The sequence below is a fragment of the Lagopus leucura genome, unplaced genomic scaffold (genome assembly GCF_019238085.1).
Source record: "Lagopus leucura isolate 7727_CA_CO unplaced genomic scaffold, USGS_WTPT01 Super-Scaffold_100001, whole genome shotgun sequence".
Taxonomy (NCBI): domain Eukaryota; kingdom Metazoa; phylum Chordata; class Aves; order Galliformes; family Phasianidae; genus Lagopus; species Lagopus leucura.
Window position 1 is genome coordinate 30,141,139 of NW_024962262.1, and position 15,859 is coordinate 30,156,997.

The window sequence follows — 15,859 nt, forward strand, 5'->3', positions numbered from 1 at the left end:
CAGAAGCAAAGAAGGCATTTAATATCTCCACCTTCTCAGCATCCCCCGTTATCAGAACACCCCCTCATTTGGTAGGAGAGCCACATTCTCCCTAGTCTTCCTTTTACTGTTAACATACTTAAAAACTGGTGTTCCACTATTCAGTCAAAAAGTAAGAGTACTCTGTTTCTTTAGTCAGTCTTTTATATTAAATCTGTTGAAATCTCAGCTCAAATTGTGGAATGAGAAGAATCAGTCAAATAGTAGATATACTTGTTTATATTTTGATTAAGTAACTGACTGAATTCCCTGTTCGTGACAAATGCACTTCAGTGTACCAAAGTAAATGTGCCAGTTGACAGTATTTAAATTTATATCACATGTTATCAAAGTGTTGCCTGGAAAACAAGCTTTGCTGCAGATTTTTAAATATAAAAATTACAGTTTTTTATTTAAAAGACCATGAAAAAGCTTGTCCTTTTCTTGATTATAGCTTAGAGAGTTCCCTCTGGGCCTGAAACTGTAACTGTCCCTCTCACTTCCATTTAATTGTCAGAATTAAAATTTTTCTCATTTATAATTTGTAAAGAAAAATAGTTAAAATACCACTTCAGAAGACATACTCTGTTGAGAGAAACAATGAATTCTATTGTCTGTTATGAATATATTAAAGATATCTATAAAAAGACTATTAGTGATAAAGTAAAAGGATATGAGTTTCTTCATACACTACTGACTTCAAAGGGTTATTTTTGAAACCAAATAAAATCTATGACGTATCTCAAAAATTATTTTGGGTGTGTGTGAGAAAGGCAGGTTTTTGTTCTACAATGACATAAAAATAAAACAAGTCTCAACTGATTGGTATTTGATTGTTAGCTGGGTAGTTCAGAGAGATTCAATATTCACTTCATAACTCAGTGATACTGAAGAACTATTATGGTAAATTCTTGCAAGAGCATTGGTATGTTTACTTTTCAGTAAAATAAATATTGATGTTCACCTTAGCTGTATGAACTATAAAGGACAGATATCTTTTTAATTGTGAAATATGAAGAGACAGTTAATATGGTTTTAGATTCTTCTTAAGGTGAAAGTGGTTTAGTAAATATTGAATGATAAAATGGATAGCCTTACATGCAATTTAATCTTAATTGGGAGATCAAATATTTGTGAGAATGTGTATAAAATGAGTATAGTTGATACATGCTTGTTTGTGAATCTCCAAAAAGAGACCTATAGAACATTTACAGCATCTCCACTTTCAACACACAGTACTTGAATTGATGAATATTACAATTACAATTATCATGTCTTGTTTATACTGATGATACTCTGTAATTTGAAGTTCTATTACTGGTGGTATATTTAACCCCTTGACAGTGTAACTATATGTTTATATGAGTTTTCTTTTTCCAAATCAGAAAAGGAGCTCATAACATGATGTGATTTTTTAAAAATCTGTAAATATTGTATCATATACTTTTTGAACGACCTAAACTTCCAGCATTATAGTCGTATAGGTATCAACATATGAGTAAACATTAGCACTTTGGGAATGTGAAGCAAGAATATACAGAAGTCAGATTGGAGAGACATAATTGTAGGCTTTCTTCACAAAACTTATACTGTTGCTTACAGGATCATGAGACAGTAAATCTTTGGAGAGCCTACAAACATTCAGTGTTCTCTTATAGAAGTAAAAATCATGCACGAGTTTAATGTGGATAAATAAGTATTGGGAAAAAGGTCTATATTTTCAGGAAAAGAAAAAAAAGATTCAGAAAGGGAAGTAAATTTTTCTTCATTATACATATTTTTATTTTTATAATGAACTGTTATGCTACACTATGACAAATGGTGTAACAGTGAGGCTGCATTCTAAAAATGCAGATATACACAGACTTTATTTCTAAAATATGTGCTCTAAAACTGTAAGCTGTGAAAATTTGCCATTAATTATTTAAAATTGTAGGACTAAATAATATAAAATGATTTTTTTAGGTTGCTAATTCCAGTGCCAAGGCCATGCTTAAATGTGACTTCTGTTCTTTAAGAGTTTTTTTCATAAAAAGATCCTTCTTTCTGGATAAATGTAAATTTAAACTATTACATGCAGTGAAATTTAAAAATTTATTAGTGAAAAAAAATATGTGCTAAATTATTGTTTTATTTTTAAATTAAAAAAAAAATCTTTTTTAAATATTACAAAAATTTTAGTATTACGAAAAGGAAATAACATAGTTAAACCCATATGCCAGCTTCATAGAGACTGAACTAATGGAAATAAAAAATTGTATGATAGAAATGTACCATTTGAAATCAAATGAAGGCCTCAGAAAATAAAAGCACGTGCCAGAAAAGTCTCCAATGCAACCTTTTTGCCACAAAAAGCTTGATTATGCCAAATAGAATCATATTTTGATCATTTTCACAACAGTTTAAACGTGTTACATAACAGAAATTCATATTGTTTTTCTCAGTGACTGCAACAGAACTACTTAAGAGTGCAAACATTAATCTCATCTTTATATGTTCGTAAGACCAAGTCCAATATTGGAATTAAAATAAAAACAGAACAATTCAGGAATTGTAGTCCAAGTGCAAGTAAATATGAATTAGAGAGTTTATGTAAGGTTAGATGAAAAAGACTTCCAAATTTGGACAGTGAAAGCACAAAATACATTTTATAATAATAGGAAAACAGGAGGAATAATAGCAATAATGCTCAAATAACCTCATTGCCTCATAATAAGTTACAATCTGAAGATTTAAAAAAGTAAATAAAAAAAAATAAAATGTTTACTCAATCATTTTTAGGATTCATAAGCAGGAATAGATGGTGTGGATGCTTCCTAATGATCCTCAAAATAAGAGGATGTAAGGACAGAAATGCTGAACTGTATGCATAGTACAGAATAACAGGATGGCTTGACTGAAAGGATCATCTGATCCAATCTCCCTACTGAAGCAGGAATATCTGGAGCAGATTGCCCAGGAGCATGTCCAGATGGCTTTTGAAGATTTCCAAGGAAGGAGACTCCACAACCATTCTGGGTTACCTGTGCCCATGCTCCGTCACCACAGAGCACAAAAGTACTTCCTCATGTTTAGTAGAGACCAGTGTTCCAGTTTGTGCCCACTGCAGTTTGTCCTGCCACAGGACATCACTGAAAAGATCCTGAATTCATCCTCTTTAGATCCTGTCTTCAGAAACATTGTTAAGATACACTTTGAGAATTCTCCAAGCGGAAGCGTCCTAGTTCTCTGTCTTTTTTTTTTTTTTTTTTTTTTTTTTTTTTTTTTTTTTTTTTTTTTTTATGATATGAGATACTCCTACTCCTTAATCATATTTTTTTTTGCCTTATACTGAACTTTCCCTAATATATCATGTCTCATTTGGGACATGGGAGCTATGAAGTGGACACACTATTCCGGGTATAGCATCATCAGTGCTGAGTAGAGAGAGATGATCACTTCCCTCGAACTGCTCGCAGTAATTTGCCTAAAGCAGCCCAGGATACTGTTAACCTTCTTTGTTGACATAGTGTCCACCAGTAGCCCCAGATCTTTGCTGAAGAGCTTCTTTCCCTCTGGGCAGTCCCCATGAGGTTCACGTCAGCCCATTTCTTTGGCCTTTCAAAGTTTGCCAGGATGGCAGCATGACCCTCTGGCATAACAGTCACTCCTCTGGTTGTTTTTTTTTTTTGTCATTTGCAAACTAGCTGATTCTGCCTCATCATCCAGATTGTTACAGAAGGCATTCAACAGAAATTGATCCAATATTGTCCCCATGAGTGTTCTGTGCTCCAAATGATGTCCCTCTGGGCTTGAATAAACAGCCAGTGGCTAGCAAGGAATCATGATTTTATGCTACATAGAAGCGTGACATCTACTGGAGCAAATAAAACTTTGTAATTTTTTTTTTTTTTTAATTATGATATTATTTGGGGAACTGAATTATTTTCTATGAATCAGACACATCAGAAAAGAAGGGAATCTGATAAAATCCGGAAAAAAAAAGTTTAAAAAATAAAATGTGCATGTTAAAAATCAATACAAAAATGTTTCTAATATTATGCTAGTATGCTTGGTTAGCATTTCAACGGATGTACTTTGTTTGAAATTACTAACATATGTAAGAAATAAAGAAAGAATATGACAAAAATCTTCAAAACAGATAATTACTTGATAACTGTGGAGACAGTGCTCTGCACTGAACCTGATTTACTACACAGATTTGAGACCATATGAAATGAAGGAATCTTTTTTTAAAACATGGGTAATGCATATATTTAATTTATAAATAAATTGAATTAAAATAATGTGTCCTAACTTTCAAAACAAACAAGCAAACAAATAAGAAAACTTAAAACAGATTTTGAATTTTATATCCAGTTATTTATCTCAAATTCTCAGGAAGCTGTATTAAAAAAAAATAGTAATTAAAAAAATTGTATTGTATTGTAAATGTATTATTCTACAGTTTCTCTATTTCAGTTAGATTAAAATGTACTTGTTTAAAAATCATTATCAGCATAATACCAAGGTATGTATCCTGTTTTCTTTGTTTGTTTTTTGTTTTATTTTATTTTACCTTTACCTTGCTATCTGCACTTGGAATATTTGAAAACAATTTCCTGTCTTTTTAGTGACAATGATGTATAGTGTAATCAGAAAATACCTTAAACTTAGGTACTGACACTAAAGAGTCATTTATTTCACTTTTAAAATGCATTTAACTTTAACTTATAAAGCATACATATACGGTCTGTTCTTATTTAGAAATTCAATCTATTTTTAAAATCTAATTTAAAATGAGTTTTCCACAAATTTGAATAATGCTTGCAATATCATCAGTATAAAAACTTTTTCAAAGTCAGACTTAAGGAGACTAATTCTACCTCTAAATATCTTCAGTTTTACATGGAACATATCTGTGTTTTGACACAGGTATTAAAGTACATTTTATTGTACCAGTTATTCAATCGTCTCTGAATAGTTCTATTTTGAATGCTATGGTATGCTCTGGATAATGGGAAGATGTGCATTTAAAATTTGCAGCAAGAAAAAATACTATCCATTTCAACAGAACCATGCCTACTAAACCATCCCCGAGTGCCACATCTGTACATTTCTTCAATACCTCCAGGGACTGTGACTCCAGCACCTCTCTGGGCAGCCTGTTTCACTGTTAGACCATTCTTTCTGAGAATAATTTTTTCCTAATATACAACTTGAACCTCTTCTGGAACAACTGGAAGCTATCACCTATGATCTGACCACTAGCTACCTGGAAGAAGAGACAGATCCCCACCTTACTACAATCTTTTTTCAGGTAGCTGTAGAGAGCCAGAAGGTCTCCCCTGATCCTTCACTTATCCAGACTAAACAGCCCTAGCTCTCTCAGATGCTCCTCATAAGACTTTTATTCCAGTACTCTCTCCAGCTTGTTGTCATTCTTTGAATAGGCCTCAATGTCTTTCTTGTAGCGAGACCCAAAATCAAATACAGGGCTTGAGTTGTGGCTTCATCAGTGCTGAGTACAGAGCAGTGTTCACTTCCATGGTCCTTCTGGTTGGGCTGTTTACAAGCCAGAAGTGCACAAGCCAGGATACCACTGGCCTTTTAGCCACTTGAGCACACTAATGTTTCATATTCAAATTTTCTACTGACTAACACCCTTGATTCTTTTCCACTACTCAACTGTCCAGCTGCTCTTCTCAAAGCCTGTATCATTGCATTGTGTTGTTGTGACCAAAGTGCAGGACTTGGCACTTGGTCTTGAAGCTCATACAGTTAGTTGGTTTGAGTCCATCAGTCCATTCTATTCAGATCCCTCTGTAGAGACTTCATCAGGCAGATCAACACTTACTCCAGCTTAGTGTCATCTGCAAACTTACTGAGGATACACTCAAATTTCATCATCCAGATCATAAACAGATTAAATTGGATGGGACTTCGAGAGCGCCACTCATGGCAGGCAGGCCGCCAGCTGGATTTGACTCCATTCAGATTTGAAAATAAAGTGATTAATATAAAAATAAATGTGCTAATGTTTCTTTTTTTTTTTTTTTTTTTTTTTTTAAATCTCAATCCGTTGGAAAAGAGAAATTAATGGGCAAAAACAGTAAAAGAGTATGGATGCTTACAGAACAGAATGGAAAATGGAGCAATTACATGCTTCAGTAATAAATGTAAACAACTGTTCTACATCTACTCTCACTATATCAGTCTTTAATCTTGCAACCTAATGTGATTCTACAATGAACAAGTGTTATTATTACAGATGTGAAATTTAATTATACTCACATTAAAACTTTTAAATAGATATCCAGACTGATCACAGAACAGAAATATCTTAAGAAATGAAAAGTAATTATTTAAATGATTTTTTTTTTAAATTATCAAATTACCATGTAATATCTTAACGAACTCAATTTCGAACTCAAAAATATGTGCTTTTAATTCATATGTATGATTTGCCATCAGTGTGGAAAGGATTAAAATACAATTTCATTAACTATTAGAACATGAGCACTGAATCATCAATGTTACTTAGGAAACATTATTTACCTCAATAAAATTATGGTAATATAATGCAACATGATTTTAATGCATAATTGGAAGTTAAACTGAGCACCAAGATCATGTAGATTTTTGTGAAAATATTGAAACTATCAATATTTAAGAAGGATTATTTGCAAAGAAAAACAAAAAATAAATATTTGTAAAACAATATAAAATAGATGAGTGAAAGTTTTCATTTTTTAGTCTTTGTTATTTTTTAATGATTGTTTTTTTCCAAGTCACCCACAGAAAATTACAGCAAATATTTTTTGATCACTGAAATCTCTTGACTGATTAATTACAAAAATGAGACCATTAAATGTTAAGTAATCCTAATTGATCTATTAACTACCAGTCAGAGCGAGTAAGAAGAAAACATGTTTGAGAATCATGGAATATTGTTTTCCTTATTGATTTCTAAAATGCAGCTGAGTGCTTACACATTTATTAATATCACACATGTATTAATATCTGCATTATCAAGTTTTGAGAAAGGGTGAATGAAGCTTTAAACTTTTGTCTGCTTTTTTTTGTTTGCTTGCTTGTTTGTTTTGTCTTAACAGTTCCATGTAATTGAGGACAACATGCATACATATATGGCTGAGAGACGTAATTAGCTTGGATGCATTTTCTAACTTGCATGACTTAAGCAAGATTGCTTCTCCCACTGTATACCAACTTATTCCTTATTCTGGTGTTGCTTAACATTTTTCAGGCTTTTTTATATCTATCTATGTAGCTATAATATAATATCTGTGTATCTATAATACACTTAATCAAACTGTTTTTCAAGGAACATTATAAAATAATGAAGAATATCTTGAAATCATTGTAATTTTCTCAAACATTATAAAAGGTGGATAGGTAGAAAATTGGAAGACCTTTATTAATGTATTAATATACATTATGTGTGGAAGATTTTATATGTATAGAGGTAACGCATGAACTGAACTGATAACTTTTAAAGGAATATTTTTATTTATATTGTCTGATTGATTTTTTTTTTTTTTCAGAATAGTTAGCTAATTATCTCACACAATAAGCTTGCGTGTCTTCTTGAATAAAGGAACTCCAGTCTGAAACTGAACCCAAATAGTATGGTTTTATCAGTATATTCATCAAACCTAACCCTCTAGATCTCTTCCTATCTGATGCTTTTCTTATCTTACACTTCTTCAACTCAGAACCACCAGTACAAAAGTTTTTTTACAACTCGGTGTCTCCATTTTGGCAAGCCAAGTTGTTACAGCAAACAGCCTTAAAAATACCAAGACGACTATAAGGAGGCTAAGAATGAACAGGCAGGGAGAAACACATGCAAAGGGAAGGAAAAGTTGGAAAAAAAAAGAGTGCTCTCCTTTTTTTTTTTTTCTTTCCTAGAATGAGATTTTAAATCACCTAGAAAGACTTGTTTCAGGAGTCAACTAGGAATAATTCAAGAGTCAGCTAAACAAAAACTACTCACCACTCAGATTCTCTTTTAAATGTATCTCCACAGAAAACCTAGTCCAGTAGTATATAGCTACTTCGTAATTTGCTGTGAAGGCGCTGAGAATATTTTTCCACCAGAGAAGACAAGTGAATGATTACTACCAAAATGCTTACAGCTTTAATAGAAATAAATGTTATGAGAATTTATATTTTAAAAGTGTTTTTTGTTTGTTTGTTTGTTTGTTTGTTCTCATGATTTTGTTGCCTGCTTCAGGTAAGGCATCTGGAAAGCTGTTCTCTTTTCAATTTAACATATCATTTGCTTTCTACAAACTTCTTTATTCTGAAATCAGTAAAAATGGTCATTCAGGAAACAAGATATTGCCTACCCAAAGGACATCTATTGCAGATGGTTTGTCTTTGACAAACATATGGCATATATATTTTGGCAAAAAGGTATGTGGCTTCTCATTTGCCAGCTACTGTGTAGCAGCCAGACAATGTTTGAAGCAGGTCTATAAATAATATGTTTATCTCCCTTTTTCTCTCTCCTTCTCTTTCTTTCTCTTTATTTTAAATTTAATGATATTCTTGTTGCAAAAATATGCTGCAAAAATACTTAGAAGAGAGCTCATGTATAAATTCTAAAGAAAACAAATACAGATGTTTAAGTTTTTTTTTTTTTATGAAACATAAAAACACTGAACAGAAAATTTAAAGAAAATCTTATTACATTTAATTTTGTGCAAACAAGTACAAAATGTTTCAAATAATACCAAACCACAGTATTTTGCTTTGAAAATTATTTCTGATTTTAACAGACTGCATGTATGTAAAATCTATTCTGAGGTTCTAAAAACTATTCTGAATTCCTAGATCAAGATGCATGTTGCAGGCATGTCATGACTCCATGCCAGGATATTATCTAGATATTATAACTCTTTTTCCCACACACAAGAAGAAAAACTGCTTGTGAATGTAGCATTCTCTAGTAAGTGTTATGAAAGATGGCAAAGTATCAGAAACAGTGCATGAAACAGTACTTCATGACACAAACACTACACTGTAGTTGCACTTAATCTTTGTGAAAAAAATGAAGAAATCTTAGTGATTAATAAAAATTACAATTTTCACATAAAATACAATTCACAGAAATAAAGAATGGTTTAGATTTGAAGGGACCTAAAAGATCATCCAGTTACAATGCCTGTGTCATGGACACGGCACTGATTAGATCAGCTTCTGAGGGCTCCATCCAACCTGGCTTTGAACACTTCCAAGGAGGGGGAATCCACAGCTTCTCTCGACAACATGTTCCTGTTCACTAATTTCTGATATATATCTTCTTATAATCTAATATAAATTTCCCCTTTTAGTTTAAAGCCATTCTCCATTGCCCTCACTGTTAGGCCATGTAAACAGTCCACTTCCTGCCTGGAAATTCCATTCATGCACTGGAACCATTTATTTCCAGGAATAAAAAATCTTAGAAATGAATAACATTGTAATGCATAGATTTATTTTCAGTGACGAATATTAAGTTACATTAAAAAATCCTAATCCATGAGTCTTTGAAATTTTCAAGGTAAAACTGTGATGGTAAGGAGGTGTGAAAAAATTTATTTTCCTACTTCCTATTTCTTTTTCCTATCTTCCTTTCACAAGGGCATGAAATATCTCAGTATTGTAAAAATCCATTCTGGGTTAACCACTTGTTAAAATAAATATTAAAAGTTAAAAGCTGATTCTTTTTTCATTTGTACCATGAAATTTGTACTACTGCATGGGGGGGAAAAAAAAAGAAAAAAAAAAAAAAAGTGTAATTGTATTTACTAATAACTAATACATCTAAAAATATATAAATGCAATAAATATATTCCTTTTAAATTTATTTTAGGTTACATTTCACCACCAAAAGCTATATAATTCTCCTTGAAACAAATTGAAGGAGTACCACCACTGTTCGTTAAGAGGCTTTAAATAACAAATTATTATACCCAAGGGGTTTGGATAATTTCCATGTAAAATTGGCCCTTAAAAAATGTCAGAACCACTTACAGTGATTAATGAAAAAAGCACTTTCAGCACTCATAGTATTTTACAATGACAATTGCTTCAATAAATCACTTATGAGAATGTGGAAATTTGGAATGTGGAACGTCAGGGTTTTGATTTTAATTTACTAAAATCTATAAGATGACTTACAAACACCAAACTGTTAAAGAACAACATTAAAAAATAATAATAATAATCAAAAGTGGGATACAGCTTTGTTTTGACTGTAGTAAAACAGTTCAATTGTATGAGACATACTGTCTCGCTCCAATTTATCAGAGGGAGAGGAGGTTCTTTGATACATGTATACCCAATGTGAGATTAAGAAACAACAGTTCAAATGTTGATCTGACCAGTTTATTACAAACCTTAATCAGGAAGATGGGGAAGGGGAGGGCGGCAACTATTACAAATTAGGGTGATGGGAAAGGGAAAGAGGGTGATAGAAAAGATAGGAAGGGAGCAAGAATTGTGTAGAACGGGGATAATCACCACCAAGATCCAGCAGCATGCTATTGCATGCCATTCTGATGGTCCAGGGCAAAACCACAGGGAGAGCACAGCAGCAGAGCCAAGCAGCAAGCAGGTACAGCGACAGGTTAAGTCCAGGAGGAAGCGGCAAGTGCCAGGTAGCAGACCCAGGAGAATCCATCAGCTTGCAGGCATCACCTCCTGAGGCTTCTGATGTCAGAGATGCCTTCTTCTCCTTCAGCACACAGGCATCAAGTCATGAGGACTGTGATGTCAGACACATATTCTCATGGTTGTTGGTCCCTTTTTTTATCCTCCTTCTTCTGCCAACATGGTATTCCTGGACACTTGGGTAGAGTGATGTGCAGTACCATGAGATGCCTATCTCCCTTGAGATAAACCCACACAAAAGACTGCTTCCACATTAAGCTGTGGCTTATCTCTCTCTCATTTGTCTTAGTTGCCCAGGCTTGCAAATCTTCAGACAAATGATTTTGTCAACTTTGTCCAGGACTTGCCTGGACTTGTCAATTTGTGTCCTTCAGACAATGAATTTCTCAACCCTTGCCCAGGACATGTCCATCAGTGCTCCTCATCAAGTTTTGAGACAGTGGTGCAAAAGAATAATCTCTTACAAAGGCTTGTTCATGATCTTTCAGCTTAATGGCCTTATACTCATGTAATGGTTTTACGATTTTTTTGTTATTGGTATTCCACATCATAACATCATGTAGTGCACTGGGATTTAAGGTGTTGATGCTCCAGTTCTGGGCACCTGTCTGGAAGAGAAGAAGAACTACATACCCCAGCAGGCTTTGTGGTCAGAGAGGAGATATAACCCCTGATGCCTTTTTTCATCAGGCTCTCCTCCCTGCTGCTCAGCTGGACTGCGCATCTCACCTCAGCTTTATGGTGAGGTCTTTCCACCTTTTGGACACTCTCTCATTATATTTGATTTATTAGCTTCAATTCTAATTATATTGTATCATAATGTGTTATCTTGCATTCCAATACCATGTTTAGTAAATTAGTTTGGTTCTCCTTAGATCATTGTTGCTATTTTTAATTATTTTGGGATCCCCTATTTCCCTTTTCTGGAGGCGCAGACTCATGAAATCCCTCCTCCCCACTAGTCACAGAACCAGGCCAACCCAGCCCATAAACTGTTGACAACTCACTGCAATGAGACTGCACAGTGTGTATTGGTTGCTTTGAAGGCTCTCCGTATGGGGGCCAAACTGTTCTTTCTGGCTTTCCCAAATATGATTGAATTAGACTGCCTGCTCAATGATTCCGTAATTCTGTAATTTCTGCTGGTTTCACACTATCAAATTCTGTGGTTTTGTCACATGTGCAAGTCATAAGATTCATAAGATGTTAATATAAATAAGCAAGGACCTAGTACCCTGAAGCACAATATTATGCATGTGAAAACCTACATGGCTTGATTCTTACCATAAGTCTCTTAGCGTAATGGTAGATTAGCATCAGATGCAGCTGTCACTTTTTTTCACAGGAAGTTAATGTAATAGTTTTAGCAGCAGCTCATAGTGCGTAAGCTCGCAAGCGGTAAGAGTGAAAGTCTTCAGGACCATCAAAGGCGACAAGCTTGCTGAATCATACTGGTACTCAGCTAGTACTCAGACTTTTTTTGTGTGTGTTGTTGTTAATTTGATTTTAGTTTAACTGTATTTGGCATCTTGTCAATCTTTTGTGCTTCTGAACACCACAGAGAATTCCTTTTGTATTCTATTTCTGGTAGTAAATGAACAAAAGACTCATGAATTTCAAGTAGTCTTGTCCATTGCATTGTGTAGGGTGAAAAAAATAAGGAGCACCAAGAACTTCTGCTGCATTCTATGTTTTCTGTTAGGTACAAAACTCAATGGCACTATTACATAATTCAAATATATTCCTTCTGTAAGAGAATACATTAGTTTCACCAGTACTGAAATTTAAATAAGTTAATAAATGATACAAAATATCTAAAATTCTGATCCATTCATGCAGTGGTTTAAGAACCACAGGCAGCTCAACAACACCACCGCACAATCCTGTCACTCCCCCTTGTCAGAAGGACAGGGGGAGAATATTAGATGAAAAAGCTCAAGAGTTGAGATAAGGACAGGAAAATCACTCATCCATTACTGTAACATGTGAAACAGACTCAGCTTGGGGAAGATTGATATAATTTACTGCCATTTTGTTACAGACTACAGAAAGGAAAACTAAATGCAAACTAAAGCCACTGTCTCCCCTCACCCACACTCTTTTACCTCTTCCCCTCAAGCAGTGGAGGGGAATCAGGAATGGAGGTTATAGTCAGAACACAACACTTTGTTGCTGTGACTCCTTTCTCATCCTCTTCCTTATTCCAGTGTGGAATCCCAACCACATGATCTAGCTGTTCCAACACTGATCCTGTGTGGGCTTTCCACTGACTGCAGTCTTTCAAGAATTGCTACATAGGTCCATACTATGGGACCAACACCTCAGGAGCAGATTGTTCTAGCATAGAAACCCCTTGGGCAGCAGCTCTCACAGCCTTACTGCCCCACCACAGACTCCTTTCCACAGGGCTGTAGCTCTGGCCTGGGCCTATTCCTGTGGCTCTGATCTGACGTGGAGTAGCTGCTGGACTCTTCTAAGAATCCACCCCTACGGCTCCCTGCTGTCAAAATCTTGCCACATAACTCAATAAAATTAATTTTCTTATTTATGCAATAGCTATGTATAACATTTCTTTTATATTAATATTAATTTTAATTTTAATATTAATAAACACTTTTTTTCTAGTTGACTTTACTACTTCTTTCTCATAACATTTAAAGTTTCGTTTGCAGTTACTAATGTAGAATTTTGCTACTTAACACTTCATTGAATAAGGTATATCTTTTCAAAATTGTAACAGGTTGTCATGGTTTTGTGATTTTTGGTTTTCGATATTCCACATCATAACATCATGTGGGGCACTGGCAGTTGAACTGTTAATGCTCAAGTTCCCGGTACCTGTCCAGAAGAGAACTACATTCCCCATGGGGCTTTGTAATCAGAGAGGAGATATAACTCCTGGCAAGGTCACCTGATGCGCTCTTCTTCGTTGGCTCTTCTTTGTCCGCTCTCCTCCTGTCTCCCTGTTGCTCAACTGGACTGTGCATCTCACCTCAGTGTTATGGTGAAGCCTATCCACCTTTCGGATATTCTCTCTAATTATATTTAATTTATTAGCTTCAATTCTAATTATATTGTATTATGATGTGTTATCTTGCATTCCGATATCTTGCATTAGTAAATCAATTTGTTTCTCCTCAGATTGTTGCCACTGTTTTTAACTATTTTGGGGTCCCCTGTTCCCCTTTTTCTGGAGGCGCGGATTTTGCTAACTCCCTCTGCCCTGCTAGTCATGGAGCTGGGCCAAACCAGCCCATAAACTGTTGACACAGATCAACAGACTGGGAAGAGTAGATAAAAGAGTAGATTAAAAAAAAAAGAAAGTCTATTACATAGACAAAAACCTCCCTGCATACATATCCATATAAAATCTGTGCCCAATGCTGTATATGAAAATCTTGCACTGGCATCTTGTCTAATATGGTAATATAACTTTATAGAAAGTTATGCCTGAAGAAACTTGGATGATGTCTTAATATTTAGATTTCATTTCCTACATAACTCCATGGAATTCTTTTAATTTAATTAAGTACCTTTTTTATCTTCTTTCTGAAAAATCTGCATACTATAGTGAGTTCCAGGTTTTGGCACTTCTGCTATGCTCATTTAAGCAAGGAATACATGCAGAATCCAGTATAGAAGTTAAAAAAAATGAGTGCAACAGAGATGGACCCAGAACTACATTAATGCTTTGTGTAATACAATGTTGTTTCTTTAGCTCAGAAAAAAAAAAAAAATCTAAACAAATTAATTGTAGACAGGAGCACCAGATTTCTGCTCATGAGGAATGAATTCAGAAGAAAATTCTGAGAATTAAATGCAAAATACTTTGCATATTTCAGTGAATGACTTCAGTGACAAAAATCTTTGGTGACTGAAAAAAATTGTTAATATCCATTGTTTTTGTTGTTGTTGTCCTCTCCAGACTGAAAAGTAATGGAACAACTTCTGAGAAAGACATACTAGAAAAAACAACAACAAAGAAAAAGAATGAAATTTTTGCACCACTGTTTCCTTTCTTTTTCTCAGCTCCTCTTGCAAAGATGTTTCTGTAGAATCTGTCTCTGTTTTTTTCCAGAGCAGTGTGTTCACTGTAAAGGGAAAGACAGAATGAAAATGTGTCTCCTGTCACATATCCCTATTCTTCAAAACCTAATACTTATCTCAGTAGTTTGCCTGGATTTTATGTCTTGTTCTGTGAAATTATCTGAAGTTTCCAAGCAAGTAATGCTGCAGGTAGAAAATCAGATCGTGATTATTATAGCTTTGTCTGTAATCTTGAGGACAGCCTGATCCCCTGGGTTCTTGCACTTAAAATTCATCCGTCTGTAGATAACTTGATATATTGTACTTTTGTGTAGGTATAGTACTTTTTGTATCTACGTCTGAAAACTGCAGTAATTTATAGTAACACTAAAGTTTATGTTCCTACAAATACAGTGGCTCTGGGTAGCCTGGTCTAGTGGTTGGTGACCCTGCCCATGGCAAGGAGGTTGAAACTAGATGATCTTTGAGGTCCATTTTAACCCAGGCCATTCTAAGATTCTATTAAACACAGTTCTGCATCTGCTATTCTAGTCTTTAGTATACTGTGGATAGAATACTCCCTGTTCTAACCTTCTTATCCAGTTCTGTACATATACTCTTTAAATTTGTTTAGGACTTGCAGTTATTCAGATCATATTTTATACACTGGCCTGGTGGGTTTTACACAGGATGTTTGGATATAATGCACACAGTGGACTTAATATTGTGATACACTCACAATTACTAGGAAAAGACAGTAGGGACTGCATAACGTCATCCTCCTTGCATGTTAAAGACAAGATTTCCAAGTTAATGTAAGTGACAAAAAGCAAAGAATAAGTCATCTAACTGTAGTAGTTTTGAATTAATATCAATAATGTTTTGAAGTGAAATGATCACAGGGTTTAGTGCTCAACACAGGTACGTATCCCGATGCCATTAACATTAACTTTATGAATGGCAAATGTGTTCTGTTGATTGCATTAGGAGTTTATCATATTAGTTATATGTATAAAAGAATGACATTTAAACATTGATCTTTTTGATACTTTAATGTCCTTATTAGCAATTGCAACTTTTCATGCATAGTCAGTTCAGTTCCTTGAATAAATTAAAGAGAGAAATGAATATATTTGGTTCAAAATTTTATGGTGTT